The sequence below is a fragment of the Glycine max genome, chromosome 1 (assembly GCF_000004515.6).
Source record: "Glycine max cultivar Williams 82 chromosome 1, Glycine_max_v4.0, whole genome shotgun sequence".
Classification (NCBI taxonomy): Eukaryota; Viridiplantae; Streptophyta; class Magnoliopsida; order Fabales; family Fabaceae; genus Glycine; species Glycine max.
In genome coordinates this window covers 42,707,538-42,723,095 of record NC_016088.4, presented here as the reverse complement: position 1 = coordinate 42,723,095, position 15,558 = coordinate 42,707,538, and the positions used below count along the sequence as shown (strand labels likewise).

Here is a 15,558-nt window from a genome sequence, read left to right as displayed (position 1 = left end):
AAAATGCAAAACAAAGCCTTGCTTTTATAGACTCTTCATGTCTGGTCAAGAAGACCATTTAGAAGAGTTATAACTTTTAGAAAAACTTAAAACCAATTTGAAAAAGTCAAAAACCTTTTGAAGAGTTACATCTTTTGATTTATTCAGAAACAATTGCTGGTAATCGATTACCAAATTAGTGTAATCGATTACACAAAGCTTTTGTGTGAAAGGATGTGACTCTTCACATTTAAATTTGAATTTCAATGTTCAAAGGCACTGGTAATCGATTACCAAAATATTGTAATCGATTACAGCTTTTTGAAAATAATTGGAATGTTGTAAATTCAATTTGAAAACTATTTCAAAACCATTTTGCTACTGGTAATCGATTACAACAATCTGGTAATCGATTACCAGAGAGTAAAAACTCTTTGGTAAAAGGTTTTGTCAAAAACTCATGTGCTATTCAAAGTTTTGAAAAACTTTTTAATACTTATCTTGATTGAGTCTTCTCTTCATTCTTGAATCTTGAGTCTTGAATCTTGATCTTGATTCTTGAGATCTTCAACCTTGAATCTTGATCCTTGTCTCTAGACTTTCTTCTTGAGTCTTGAATTCTTCTTGATTGATCTTTGATTCACTTGAGTTGTTCTTTGATTGATCTTTGAGCTTTTTGTCATCACCTTTGTCATCGTCTTTTGTTATCATCATTGTTATCATCAAAACACCTTTGAATCATCTTTGATTCACCATGAAGCTTTGCTTCTACAAAAATTGTTTGAAAATAGATTGAAAATTATCTACTGTGGTTTTGCTTTTTAATTTGCAGGTTAATTTAGGGTAACTAAAAAAATATTCAACACATTAAAAAAATCTAAAAAACAACAATGATTTTTACTAAAGACCGATGTTGATGTTTACAAACAACATTGGTTTTTGCAAAAATCGATGTTAACATGCACTCACAACATCAGTTTCTATAAAACCAATGTTATTGTTGAACGTACAACGTCAATTTTTACCAAAAGCCGATATTGGTTATCAGACAACAACATTGGTTTTTGCAAAAATCGATGTTGTATGTATAAGTTAACACCGATTTTGGTAAAAACTGATGTTAATGTGAAGATATTTGACTTTTTTTTAATAATTCTTACTATATTGCATCATTTTTTTAAAAAATCAATGTTGTCAATTTTATGTCAACATCGGTTTTGGAAAAATGATGTTAACGGTATTACTTTCAACAGTGGTACTTTCAACATCAGTTGATAACCAATGTTGAAAGTCCTTAATAACCGATGTTAAAACTCTATCTTCTAGTAGTGAGTAAGCTCATAAAATTATGAAAACCTACACTTAATCATTCATACATCTAAAATATGAAACCATAATATTCAATAAAGACAATAGACAAATTTATAAAGCATATACTTCTACAATAATAGTTATGCCATATATGTAGACTCGATTCCATGGAGATCTCCAACATGTTGACGGATCAGTTTGACGTGTCTCTTAACCATGGTGCAACTACAACAACAGGGCGAATCTACAAAATGACACATGTTAAAGAAAAATCATTGGGGTGACACTAGATATGATCTCAGAGCTATTGGGGCTTCATTAGGATATATGTATGTGGGGGTCACCACCACAACATGGAGTTTGTAACGGCTCTGGCTTCATGTGGATTCGCACATCTGTTTATCCTCAAGGATATCAATGGTACCACCACTAGCCTTCCCAATGCTTCGTAGGCGTTCCTCGACAACTCACACATGCTACTCAATAATATATTGTCGCAACCTACCCTTCGAAGGGAGGGCGACGCGAGACTCGCGGGATGCGTGTTCCACGAAAGGAATACGCGCGGAGTCGCCACCAACGTTTATTTGAGGAAAACGTCGGAAAAACCGGAAAAGACGCGATCTACGAACTTTTAAGTGAAAGGTTCGGGAGTTGTATTTACGCACGGGGAAGGTATTAGCACCCCACACGTCCGCCCCAAGGGACGGCAGCCTTTAATCGAATGTGCAAACATGACTTTGATTTTTTATGTTCCCTTTTTATGTCTCTATGCCCTTTATACCCTTTTTATATTTTTTCTTTTTGTGGTCGACAAGGGTGTTTCCCTTTACTCCTACGTATTCCTCAATTTGGGATGAGAAAATCAGACCTACGTAGTTCTTTTTTATCAAGTGATTCTTTTTTACTTTAAGAGATGATCATTTTAAGGCGTTGGACCTTAAAAATGATCCATTTTACTTAGTGAGAAAATGAAATGACAAACTTCAAAAGCCTATTTTTGTGGACGAGCTTGACTAGGCGCGTTGATTTTAGCCTTAGTTTCACTTTAGTTATTAATCAATTCGATTAAGAATGAGAAATCCCAAAGAGAAAACGTCCGATTGATTTTCCGCTTTATTTTACTAAAAGATGTTTTTTTTATTATATTATTTTTTACCTCTTTTTGATTTCCAACGTGGTTACGGCACGACCGAACGGTCGGAATTCATTTTAACCGAAGTTAATGGATAATACAATTCAAACGTTCGGTGGAAATTGATTTTATTTTTAAGTTAAGCGAGAAATGACTTAAGTAAAATGGCTTAAGCACGTCAACAGGGGGTATAAAAAGTAAACAAAACGAGAATAAAAATGCACGAAACACAATGTGGACCACTACGGGTACATAGAATGAATCGAAAAGCTTGGTTCGAGGTACTTACCCGTTGAAGATCGAAGAACGATGAAGAACGAATGAAGAACGTCGAAGAACGGTTGAAACCTTTGCGAAATTCCTCACGGAAAACGTTACGGAAACGTTTCGGAAGCGCCTCGGCTTAGATTTTCTTCACGGAAACAATTTTTCCAAGCAAATTCGAAAGAGAGAGAAGTGCCAAAGGGGCTGAACCCTTTTCTTCTTCACTTCCTCCCCTATTTATAGCAAAATAGGGGAGGTGGTTGCCGCCCAGCTCGCCCAGGCGAGCTCAGCTCGCCCAGGAGAGCTCAGCTCGCCCAAGCGAGCCAGGTTGCTTCCTCCAGAAGCAACAGCCTTCTGGAGGAATATTCTAGAGGGCCCAAGTGGGCCTGGGTGCTATTTGCACCCCCATTTTTACTAAGTACACCCCCTCTGCTGTTTTTTTGGTGATTCTTTTTTCGTAAAGTTACGGAAACTTACGAATTTCGTAACGATACTTGTTTTCTTTCCATAATGTTACGGAACCTTGCGGATTACATAATCATTCCCTTTTTGACTTACGGAATGTTACGGAACCTCACTTAATGATGCAACGATGCTTCCATTGGATTTCCGGTGTGTCACGGAAACTTACGGATTGTGCATCAATATTTTTTTGGTTTTCCGGCATGTCCTGGAATTTCACAAATTGCCTAATGATGGGTACCAAGCACCTCACAAGGACCAAAGAAAGGTCGCATGTCATCAAGCAAAGGTCCCCGGACGAAATTAGGGTATGACATATATTTAACGTCATTGCTTATATTTCCATTTATGTGGATTAGACATATTCAAAGGTATGTTTGCCACCTCTCATTGGTTAGGCCTCTCCACGGAATACTAAGCAAAATTATCACCTTATTCTCAAGGCCTTGAATAATTAAAATCCTTTAGGATTTTTCAATAACTATTTGTCTCACATTTTCGACACTACTAAAAATGTTGAACAATATATGCCAATATGTTTTTGTTTAAGAGACAACTACTAATTGTTATCTTAATCATCAAGGATATTAAATCCTAAAATTATTATATTATCTACATTGCTTAAGAATTTAAAATGTCAAATAATCTACTAAAGGATTTATTAAATAAGTATTAGAAAATCCCATTAAAAGGAAACTTATAAATGATAATTAAATTAATTTACTTCGCCATTTTTTAACCTATTGTAGAATATTCTATAATATTTTAAATACATAATTCACATCTTTGTGAATAATAATTTCTTTTCCTTTTTTTTCCTAGAACATATCCGATCACTTTCTCTAGATTTTATCAAGACCATTTTTAATTACAAAGTTCTCCTTTTTCCTATATAGTCACTAATAAAAAAGAGCTATCATAAAAGGAATTATTTTAAACTTTAAACAATATGACTATCTATTTTGAGCATGATTCCTGTTTTTCCAATCATTAAACTTTTTATTTAATAGTAATTATCATCATTCTATTTAGAGAAAAATAAAATAAAATAAAAGTTCAGCTTCCTTTTACTTTTTCTTCTTATAGTGCCTAAGGCAGTGATATTGTGTCACGGTTGCACACTCTTTAAGAATAGGTTTTTAGACAATTTATTTATTTATTATTATTTTTATATCGTTTATAATTCATTCAAATAATTACCTTAATATCTAAACTTGAGTTCTTAGTTTAAATTCTTTTTCTTTATCTACCTATAGAAAGTTAAGTATTTTATTCCTTCTAACTTCGTTATATGTTTTGAACCCATACAATAGGACTCAAACAGTCCCTATATGGCTCACAATTCTACTCCTCAAACAATGATATCAAAATCTCAAATGATTCACGGTTGATAACTTAAGCATTATAGGTACTTTATAACTTTGCAAGAATCGGCATAATATTCATCTATAATAATCTTTCTACTTTAACATGTAAAAACAATAAGCATGTATATGATGAACAAGTGGCCTCAATAACTTAAGAGGGGGGGTGAAATAAGTTTCAAAATTTCCCACTAACAAACTTTAACCCCCTTTTAAATGATAGGCATAGAATGCAGAAGAAGAAGAAGCAATCAATTTAACAATGTTCTTTTAAATGTGCAAGACAAAGTAAACTGCAGTAAAATAATTAAGATAAGAAAAGAGAAAAATGCAAACTCAGTTTTATACTGTTTTGGCCACGCCCTGTGCCTACGTCCAGTCCTCAAGTAACCCACTTAAGATTTCCACTAACTTTGTAAATCCCTTTACAACTTCTGAACTACATAAGAATACCCTTCCCTTGTGTTCAGGAAACTTTACAAATCAAGAGACTCACTTTTAAGCAAATCATGAGCAGAGAGGAGAGTAACATTAAGCAATTTATAATGAATTAAAAGAGTAGAGCATGCCATACCGTTCAAAGTACCATTTCTTGGCCCAAAAGAGAATGTTATCGCTTGTTTGAATGTATGAGAATCAAATGATATTCAATGACCTTAAAACTAATTATTTTGCACTTTCAAAAATACATATTCAGTATAAATAATCAAAATATATAATAATTGAAAACAATCATCAAAACTAATCAATAATCAACATAACTCTCAAACACAATCATCAAGGACAATCAAAACTCAATCAAAAACAATCATCAAAGACAATCAACATAACTCTCAAACACAATCATCAATGACAATCAAAAACAATCATCAAAAGAAATCAATCAAAAACAATCAACATAACTCTCAGACACAATCATCCAAGACAATCAAAACTCAATCAAAAACAATCATCAAAAGCATTCAATAATCATTATAACTATCAATCATAATCATCAAGGACAATCAAACTCAAGCAGAAAACAAGCATCAAAACTCAATCAAAAGTTAACAATTATAAGCAAGCAAAAATAATAAAAAATAGACAAACATTAAAATCCTCGCCATTGAAAAACAAGAGGCCTATTAATAGAATTTCCCTCAGAAAATGCAAAGTTAGATGAGGCCATAATTATTCTTAAATCTTTTAAACTTTAGACAAGAATCTCGCTCTGATACCACTTGTTGAACAAGTGACCTCAATAACTTAAGAGGGGGGTGAATTAAGTTTCAAAATTTCTCGCTAACAAACTTTAACCCCCCCCCCCCCCCCCTTTTAAATGATAGGCATAGAATGCAGAAGAAGAAGAAGAAGAAGAAGAAACAATCAATTTAACAATGTTCTTTTAAATGTGCAAGACAAAGTAAACTGCAGTAAAATAACTGAGATAAGGGAAGAGAGAAATGAAAACTTAGTTTTATGCTGGTTTTGGCCACGCCCTGTGCCTACGTCCAGTCCTCAAGTAACTCACTTGAGATTTCCACTAACTTTGTAAATCCCTTTACAACTTCTGAACCACACAGGGATACCCTTCCCTTGTGTTCAGGAAACTTTACAAATCAAGAGACTCACTTTTAGAGATGATAATACAATTTGAAATTTGAAATTAGAGGAATTTTTATCTTTTAGAGATGATAATACAGTTTGAAATTCCTGGATGAACTCTCAATAGATTTGCAAGTGTTTGCCAAAGAGTTGTATAGAGAGCATTTGACATTGAAGTTCTATTAGAATATCTCTCATGCTTTTTGAAGTCAAACACACACACACACACACATATATATAGGCCCTTCATGCCTTTCCAAAATGGTTTGAAGAAATGTCTTTTCAAAAAAAAAATTCTGAAATTTTTCACTGGTTTTCAGTTACAAGTTTCTGGTAATCGATTACACATTTATATTTTGAAGGGTTATGACTTTTCAAATTGATTTTCAAGAGTTCTATTACTGGTAATCGATTACATCAATGGTAATCGATTACGCATTCAAAATTCAAATTTCAAACCCTTTTAAAAAGCTGTTTTGCAAACTTGTCTTTTGGTAATCGATTACACTGCCTGGTAATTGATTATCAGATCCTTGACATGTTGGAAACAATGTGTTTTGAGGCAAAAGCTGATCTTGAATGAATTTGAAGCAATGCTTCTTTGTTGAAGTGATCTTGAAAGCAACCTTGTTTGATTATTCTTTGACATCATCAAAATCATGTATTCATACATTCTCTTTTTCCTTGCGAAAACATATTAAGATCATATCTTCTATCACCAAAACAACAACACTCAATATTTTCCTATTTACACTAAGCAAAGAATGTAAAGGAGACAAACAAAGAGTCAGCTTCCTTACCTCAAAGAGATGCTAAAAGATAAAGGTTTAGATGAGTGATAGGTGAAGAAATTTATCACTTTGGACAGGGTCTTGAATAAATCATCATTAATTTAACAAAAAACCATTCCCATGAACAACATAGAAAATAGAAATGGTTAGGAGAAAGAAAAATGTCTAGATTTGATAAGGGAAACGGAAGAGAAAGATTAAGAATAACTTACCAATAGTATAGATCATGAGAAGTAAAGAATTACATGTTTTTAGCTTTTGAATACTCCTTGAACTTATAATTATGAAATTGGAAGCATATGTATTTTGAGAAGCGAAAGAAGAAGAAATATGATGGAAAAGAGGTACCGCGGACTTCACCATACATAATAATAGAAGAACAAGTAAGAAGATGTGTTTTGCTTCAGTAATTTATAAGCCTATATATATATATAGTTTACTTCTACATAAGAAATTGTTGGACCTTGTGGCCTCAATAATCTTAAGAGGGATAGGCTTAGAATGCAGAAGAAGTAACAATCAATTTAATAATGTTCTTTAAACATGCAAGACACAATTGATTGCAATAAATAAATGAGATAAGGGAAGAGAGAATGCAAACACAATTTTATACTGGTTCGGCCACTTTTCGTGCCTACGTCCAGTGCTCAAGCAACCCACTTGAGTTTTCCACTATCTTTGTAAAATCCATTACAAAGTCTGAACCACACAGGGACAACCCATCCCTTGTGTTCAGATGCTTTACAATAAGAGACTCACAGTCTCTTAACCAATCTCATTGAATATGAAGAATGGAAGAAGAATTCTCTCTTCAAGAGAGGAATATTACAATGAAGATCATGTAAGAATCCTTATTGATTTTGCAAGTGTTTGGTCAAGGATTTCTTTTGAGAGGGCATTTGACAATGAAGTTCTTTTGGAATCTCTCTCATTGTCTTTTGAGAGGATAAGACATTTTGGACCAGCAAAACTCTCTCTTAAAATTCGTGCCCAAGTCACCTATTTATAGGCTTTTGATGACCATTCACAAATCTAATGAAAAGATGTGACTGTTAGCATATTTTCTGAAAACTTTCCACTGGTAATCGATTACAATGTTTGAGTAATCGATTACACAGTTATAATTTGAAGAGTCATGACTTTTGAATTTGAATTTCAGGAGTTTCGTTGCTGGTAATCGATTACATGTTGAAAATTCAAATTCATAATCTTTTTCAACAGCTATTTCTCAACCCTGTCTTCTGGTAATCGATTACCAGAGCCTTGCATATCTTGAAAGCACTCTGTTTTAAGGCAAGGCTTGGTCTTTAGTGAATCTTGAAACAAGGCTTTGTTTGTTGAAGCAAATGCTTATCATTTGAAGCAGCCTTGTTTGATTCTTCTTTGACATCATCAAAATCATGTATACATACATTCACATTCTCCCCCTTTTTGATGATGACAAACATGTGATTTCTTCTCGACATCATCAAAGCTTGCATGATTCACATTCTCCCCCTTTTTCAAGCAAATTCTTTTTGATATCATCAAAGCTTGCATGATTTACATTCTCCCCCTTTCTCAAGAAAATTCTTCTTGACATCATCAAAATCTTCATGATTTACAGAAATCTATCATTGCCTAAAACATTTACACCTGCACCTCCCTTGCAAGTTGCTCCACATTGCATATGGACTATCATGACTGCACCCAACAATTGTACACATGTTGCATGGTGGCATCTCTTTTATTGCACCATCTAATTTTTGTCTTAGCAATAAAGTTATAATATTTTTATTACATCTATTTGCATAGAACACCTCTTGTAACACATTTATTATAAAATCAAGTGAATGAAATTGAGTGCAGCAACTGCCACCTTTTCCGTGTTTTTTCTTTGCGCGTAAAACAAGTGCTAATCAATTTTTTTTCTTTTTAATTGTTCTCACTACTGTGTATTCTTAGACTGGTAGTGTATAACTCAATTTTGTTTCTAATAAAATTTTCTATTGAATCTTACACACAAAAATTTCACATATTTATTAATTATTTTTTTAAAATTAAAATAAACTAACTTTTATAATTATTTTCAATCACTTTATCATGAATTAGAAAAATCACAATGTTACATTACACGAGTAATCATACTAACTATAAAACATTAACTATTTTATGCATTTTAAGAAAGTTGGTTAATTTAATTTTAAGCAATAAATTTGTCTGTAATTATAATATATTTTTAAAAAAAAACCCTTAAATAATTAATGTATATGGAGAGAGAATAATAGTAGTGATCTTTTAATTCTTAAAATTAAACTCTTTCTTTTTTCAATCATAAGAGAGAGAAAGAGACAACTGGTAGCATTTATGATACATGCTCTAAAATAATTAAGGTTATTTTGATAAAATATAATTCATGCAACGACCAATTAGAACAGAGCCATATGAAAATGAATAAGCAAATATCTAAATAATCTCTTACAAAAAGGGATGGAGGGACTGTAATATTCTTTGGAAAAAATATTTTCATTAAGTTTAGAAATTGTATCATCTGAAGTGGCTAAAGACCAAATTAGCTTCATAATTGCAACCTTATTGATTAACTTTAGTGATCTAATTCAAAAGGCCACCCATCTCTAAAGGAGATCACTTTTTTTTCAGGATACTGTGAATAATTTTCTCTCGTCAATATCACCAATACAAAAGAAATTTTGAAGCCACATATCAAGCATCTTCAATGTAGCTGTAGGCCAAGAGTAAATGTGAAAGCTATATAACAACCTACTCTACACAACTATTTTAATCAATCGTACTCTTCCCATATAGAAGAGTAAAGAACCCTTCCTGGAGCTTAAAAGAGGGGCACACCAAGATAAGAAAAAGGAATATATCCATTAGAAAATCCCAAAACATTTTTACAAAGGATATTAGAATTTAGAAACACATATAATATATCAAATTTTCCTACAAATAAACATTTAGATATAATATGGAAAATCCATGTCCTTTCAATCAATTTAGTAATAGGAGTTTTAGCAATAGGAGTTGATTTTATGTATGTACACACACATATTTACACATATTTCAAGTGAAAATTAAATTTATTCTCGTAAAACATAATTAAATAAATGTTATTTTTTTAGGAGTTTCAATTGAAACTTCCATCGAAATTTATCTAGACTTATGATTTGATAATATAAGAATATACTACAAAAGTGAAAAATAAAAGTCAAGAAATCAGCAAGAATAATGATAATTAGTCGTCATTAGTTATAACAATGTTTATAGAAAGATTCAAAAATACTTTAATAATTTATTTACAAAAAAGATGTAAATTTTCTGCATTTCATAAAGGCAATTGCCAATAGAATTTCATGATATATGGAAATAAAAATTAGTAAATGCATAAATACTGAAATTTATAAAATTTTAAAGTAAGTGCAAGTTGGAGTATAAAAAATACAGGTTAGGAAGTAACCAATGTGCCATCTTCCATCAGACGACACGTGAAGTTGAAAATGACTTACACCAAGAAAACTGGCCAAATGACGTTTGAGGTGGCAAAGGAAATTGCTAACAAGATTGTAAGTCACTTTCAATTGTCAATTGCAATTATTTATGTTTATTGTTTGATTGAGTAAACAAAGAAATATGTTCCTTATAGGATTCATTGGAGGAGCAGACCTCACAGGATTCCTTTGTCGCTCATGGACGTCAAGATGTACTAACTATTGTCATTGGCCGACAAGAACACCCCGATCGTGTGCGTGCTGCTAGAGTCAATGTCACGATCAAACAATACTTTGGACCAACTCCAAGGACCTCCCACACGTCTTCGTCCATGGCTCCGAAAGACAAGGAGCAGTTGACGCAAAAAATCAGGGACCAGTTGGAGGAGTCGATCACAGAAAAAGTGACTCGACAAGTAATGTTGTCCTTTAGTCAGATGCAATCTCAATTTCAATCGTAGATTCAATCATAGGTACTCGCACTACCACCTGATCCTGAGGATGGTCATTCAGCTACTCGTGTCAACACAAATGAAAATGTTGTCATCTGGTTTTGTTCGTTGCATAATAGGCCAGACAACTACCTGAAAGGAATTATTATCAGGTCAATTATATTTTTCAATGCATTTACATTAGCATTAGTTAGGAACATCAATATTTTAATTGTACAATACACATCCATGTTTGTATTGAACAATGCTTTGAAAGGATTTGACGATACTCCACAAAGTAAATCCAAGGCTACTACTAGGTGAATTGTAGTTAAAGTAAGTCATTTAAACAATGCTTCCAGTTATATTTTAATACTGTGTAGACTAATTTGAAATTAACATTGAATATCTAAATTTCATAATGCATTTATTGTAATAGAGAAAAGGGAAGTATTGCGTGAATGTATTACGTTATGCACCGGATGTCAACTATAATCTTAGAAAGTTTCAAGAATAATTGGAAAACGGTAATTGTTTAATTCAAACGTATTTTATTTTGTTATAATTGGTATTATATATTATTAACTTATGTTTTATTATATCATGTCATATTTCAATGATGTTAGACCATTGGAACCAAAGAGATTGTAGGCGTTTCGCATCCAACAGGCAAGCTACTATTTGAAAGTTAAAAATGAAACAATTAGTGTTTAAGTAGTTTTACAATTGTAGTGTACTTATTTACATTTTTTACAATTCATGTTATATGCACATTAAATATTCTTTTAATTCATAGTAAATATTCAATTTTTATGGAATTTCTGCTAAAATTTGTTTGAAAATAGACTAAAAATTATCTGTTGTGGTTCTGCTTTTAAATTTGCAGGTTAATTTTGGGTAACTAAAAAAACAGTAAACACATTAAAAAAAATCTAAAAAACAACAAAAAATTTTACTAAAAATCGACGTTGATGTTTACAAACAACATTAGTTTTCGCAAAAACCGATGTTAACATGCACTCACAACATCAACTTCTATAAAATCGATGTTATTGTTGAACATACAACATTAATTTATACCAAAAGCCAATTTTGGTTATCAGAAAAAAAAAAACATCAATTTTTTGTAAAAACCAATGTTGTTCAATGACAACCAAAATCGTTTTTATGAAAACCAATGTTAATATACAAATACAACATTGGTTTTTGCAAAAAACGATATTATATGTATAAGTTAATGCCAATTTTAGTAGAAACTGATGTTAATGTAAAGATATTTTACTATTTTTTATAATTCTTATTATATAACATCAATTTTTTTAAAAAACATTGTCATTTTTATGTCAACATCGGTTGATAACCGATATTGAAAGTCTTTAATAATCGATGTTAAAATCCTATTTTCTAGTAATGGGTAAGCTCATAAAATTATGAAAACATACACTTAATAATTCATACATCTAAAATATGAAACATTTATATTCAATAAAGACAATAGACATATTTATAAAGCATATACTTCTACAATAATAGTTATGTCATATATGTAGACTCAACTCCATGGAGATCTCCAACATGTGGACAAATCCGTTTGACGTGTCTCTTAAGCATGGTGCAACAACAACAATAGGGCGAATCCTCAAAATGACACATGTCAAAGAAAAACCATTGGGGTGACACTAGATATGATCTCAGAGCAATTGGGGCTTCGTTAGGATATATGTATGTGGGGGTCACCACCACAACATGGAGTTTGTAACAGCTCCGGCTTCATGTGGATTCACACATCTATATATCCTCAAGGATACCAATGGTACCACCACTAGCCTTCCCAACGCTTCATAGGCGTTCCTCGACAACTCACACATGCTACTCTCATGGGTTGGGCCTCTCCACGGAATACTAAGCAAAATTATCACCTTATTCTCAAGGCCTTGAATAACGGAAATCCTTTAGGATTTTTCAATACTATTTGTCTTACATTTTTGACACTACTAAAAATGTTGAACAATATATCCTAATATGTTTTTGTCTAAGAGATAGCTACTAATTATTATCTTATTCATCAAGGATATTAAATCCTAAAATTATTATATTATCTACGTTGCTTAAGAATTTAAAATGTCAAATAATCTACTAATGGATTTATTAAATAAATATTAGAAAATTCCATTAAAAGGAAACTTAAAAATGATAACTAAATTAATTTACTTCGCCATTTTTTAACCTATTGTAGACTATTCTAGAATATTTTAAATACATAATTCACATCTATGTGAATAATAATTTCTTTTCCTTTTTTTTTCCTAGAACATATCTGGTCACTTTCTCTAGATTTTATTAGGACTATTCTTACTTACAAAGTTCTCCTTTTTCCTATATAGTCACTAAAAAAAAGCTATCATAAAAGGAAGTATTTTAAACTTTAAACGATATGACTATCTATTTTGAGCATGATTCCTGTTTTTCCAATCATTAAACTTATTATTTAATGGTAACTATCATCATTCTATTTAGAGAAAAAAATCAGTTTTATTTTACTTTTTCTTCTTATAGTGCATAAGGCAGTGATATTGTGTCATGGTTGCACACTCTTTAAGAGTAAGTTTTTAGACAATTTATTTATTATTATTTTTATACCGTTTATAATTCATTCAAATAATCATCTTAATATCTAAAATTAAGTTCTCAATTTAAATTCTTTTTCTTTATTATAATATCAAACCTAGAGTTCTTAGTTTAAATTATTTTTCTTTATCTACCTATAGAAAGTTAAGTATTTTATTCCTTCTAACTTCATTCACTATTGGAATTATCACCTTTTAAGTCGGTTAAATAGCTCATTTTACGACGGTTTTGAACCTTTGTAAAAATGGGCATCGTAAAAAGCACAAAAAATACAACAACGGTTTTGAAAATCATCTTTGTATGTCAAATTTTTACGATGATTATTCCAATAACCGTCTTAGAAAGTCCTCAGAATCTAAGACGGTTATTTCAATAACCGTCTTACAATGACATCATTTTATTGGCTGTTCTACGACGGTCGCTACATCAATCGTCTTAGTAAATATGTTCAATAAATGATTTTCTACGATGATTATATCATAACCGTCTTAGAAAGGCATACATACTAAGACGGTTATTTGCATATACTAAGACGATAAATCCTAGAACCGTCTTATTATGTGTTCAATTTTTTTTTAGCTTTTTTGCATTTTTTTTGTATCTTTTTTTGTATTTTTTTTGCTGGTCTCTGGTATTGTTAAATAAGACATTGATGGCAACCAAAAATATCATGATCAGGTTTCAACAATTATAAAATCATTTTCACCAATTGTAAAAGTATCATCAAGTGTAAAAAATGAATATATATATATATATATATATATATATATATATTGGACCATTACAATACAATAAAATTTGTAAGTTCATGCATTATGAATCACATGACATAATTCAGTTCTAACAATTATTTTGGAAAAAAGAATCAAGTAAACATGTAAGTAAGGAGCTAACCTTGCTATTGATGATACAAGATCTCTGTTATTATTTGAATGCATTATGACACAAAGCAAGTTGTAAGCGGAAAATTCCATATCAGACCCCTCAATGCCTTCGACATAAAGAGTTTGCAAGTGAGATTGGCACTGCATTCACACAAATAGCGTCAGTATCTAAACTCTAACTACAAGTTGAATAACATCCTCAACTTCTATGATAAATCATTCCCATTTCCAAAACAAGCAAAGATGGGATCAAAGTTTACTCGTTGATTTAAAATTATAATTCACTACTTCATAGCATTGATTGCCTTTAATGAACCTTGATCTCAAAAAAAAAAAAAATGAAACAGATGCATAACAAGCAAAGACGTGTAAAAAAAAGCAATCAAAGACTAAAACGAATTAAAAATAAAAGTTTCTTTTCTTCAAAAAATATACAGAACAAACCTGATTATACTTAAACAGGTCCCCAAATTCCAGTGCCAATCGAGCTTGTGTTTCATACACCTGAAGCATTGTTTCAAGAGTTATCATTTGGAGAAAAGTTGGAAAATGTATATGGGATTAGGGATATAGAGTATACAAACTACCACCCCCAAAAGCTCTTCCCAACAGATTAGATCAGCTAAATGGATCCAATGATGTTATTGTGTTCTTAGCAACTTATTGACATGCATACTTCTCCTTCTCAACATGATTGTACTGGAAAGACACTTCTTTAAAGGGGGGAATGGACCATACTTTACAGATGATAAAGCTTCCAAAAACAATAAGGCGACAGACAAAAAAATAAATCCAAGTCAGCTTGTATGTGTTCGTAAACAAGGGTACCAAACTCCAGACCAAACATGAAATATAAGATATGCTATCTGTGAATAATGGCATATTTTATTGAAGAATATCAAAATAGTAAAGTAGTCAGGTTTGGTTAAAATATAACACAATGAACTCTTGAAGAGCTTTCTTTACCTACCAAGCAAAACAATTCTTGAAGAGCTGTCAAATTTAGTGCAACAGACATGCAGATGAGCTTCTAATAACATTCAAAACATATAGGTTGTTATTTTGTACTTCTATTTTAAATCTAATTACCGTCATTTTTACATTTTTTGGCCCTACACCTTTTGGCCCTCCCAACACAAAAAAAAAGCTACTTCCGTCCCTTTCTAGTTAAGAAAATTGGAAGAAGAAATAGTAATTGATCAAACCTTGAAAATTAGCAAAAACCAGAATTATTAAA

The 15,558-nt window shown here is 31.6% G+C and overlaps 1 long non-coding RNA gene across 3 annotated transcripts; it reads right to left on the bottom strand.

Moving 5' to 3' along the window:
- Positions 1-10,497: 10,497 nt before the first annotated feature.
- Positions 10,498-15,228, bottom strand: LOC102668875 (uncharacterized). 3 transcript variants are annotated; one of them, XR_005889813.1, is made up of 4 exons: positions 14,902-15,228; positions 14,766-14,825; positions 14,332-14,462; positions 10,498-10,962 (listed from the first exon to the last, which is right to left on the bottom strand). It is a non-coding gene; the product is annotated as an uncharacterized lncRNA (long non-coding RNA). The 3 variants fall into 3 exon arrangements; XR_005889815.1 differs by having other exon boundaries at positions 14,909-15,227; XR_005889802.1 differs by having other exon boundaries at positions 14,766-15,222.
- Between the last annotated feature and the right edge of the window lie 330 nt (positions 15,229-15,558).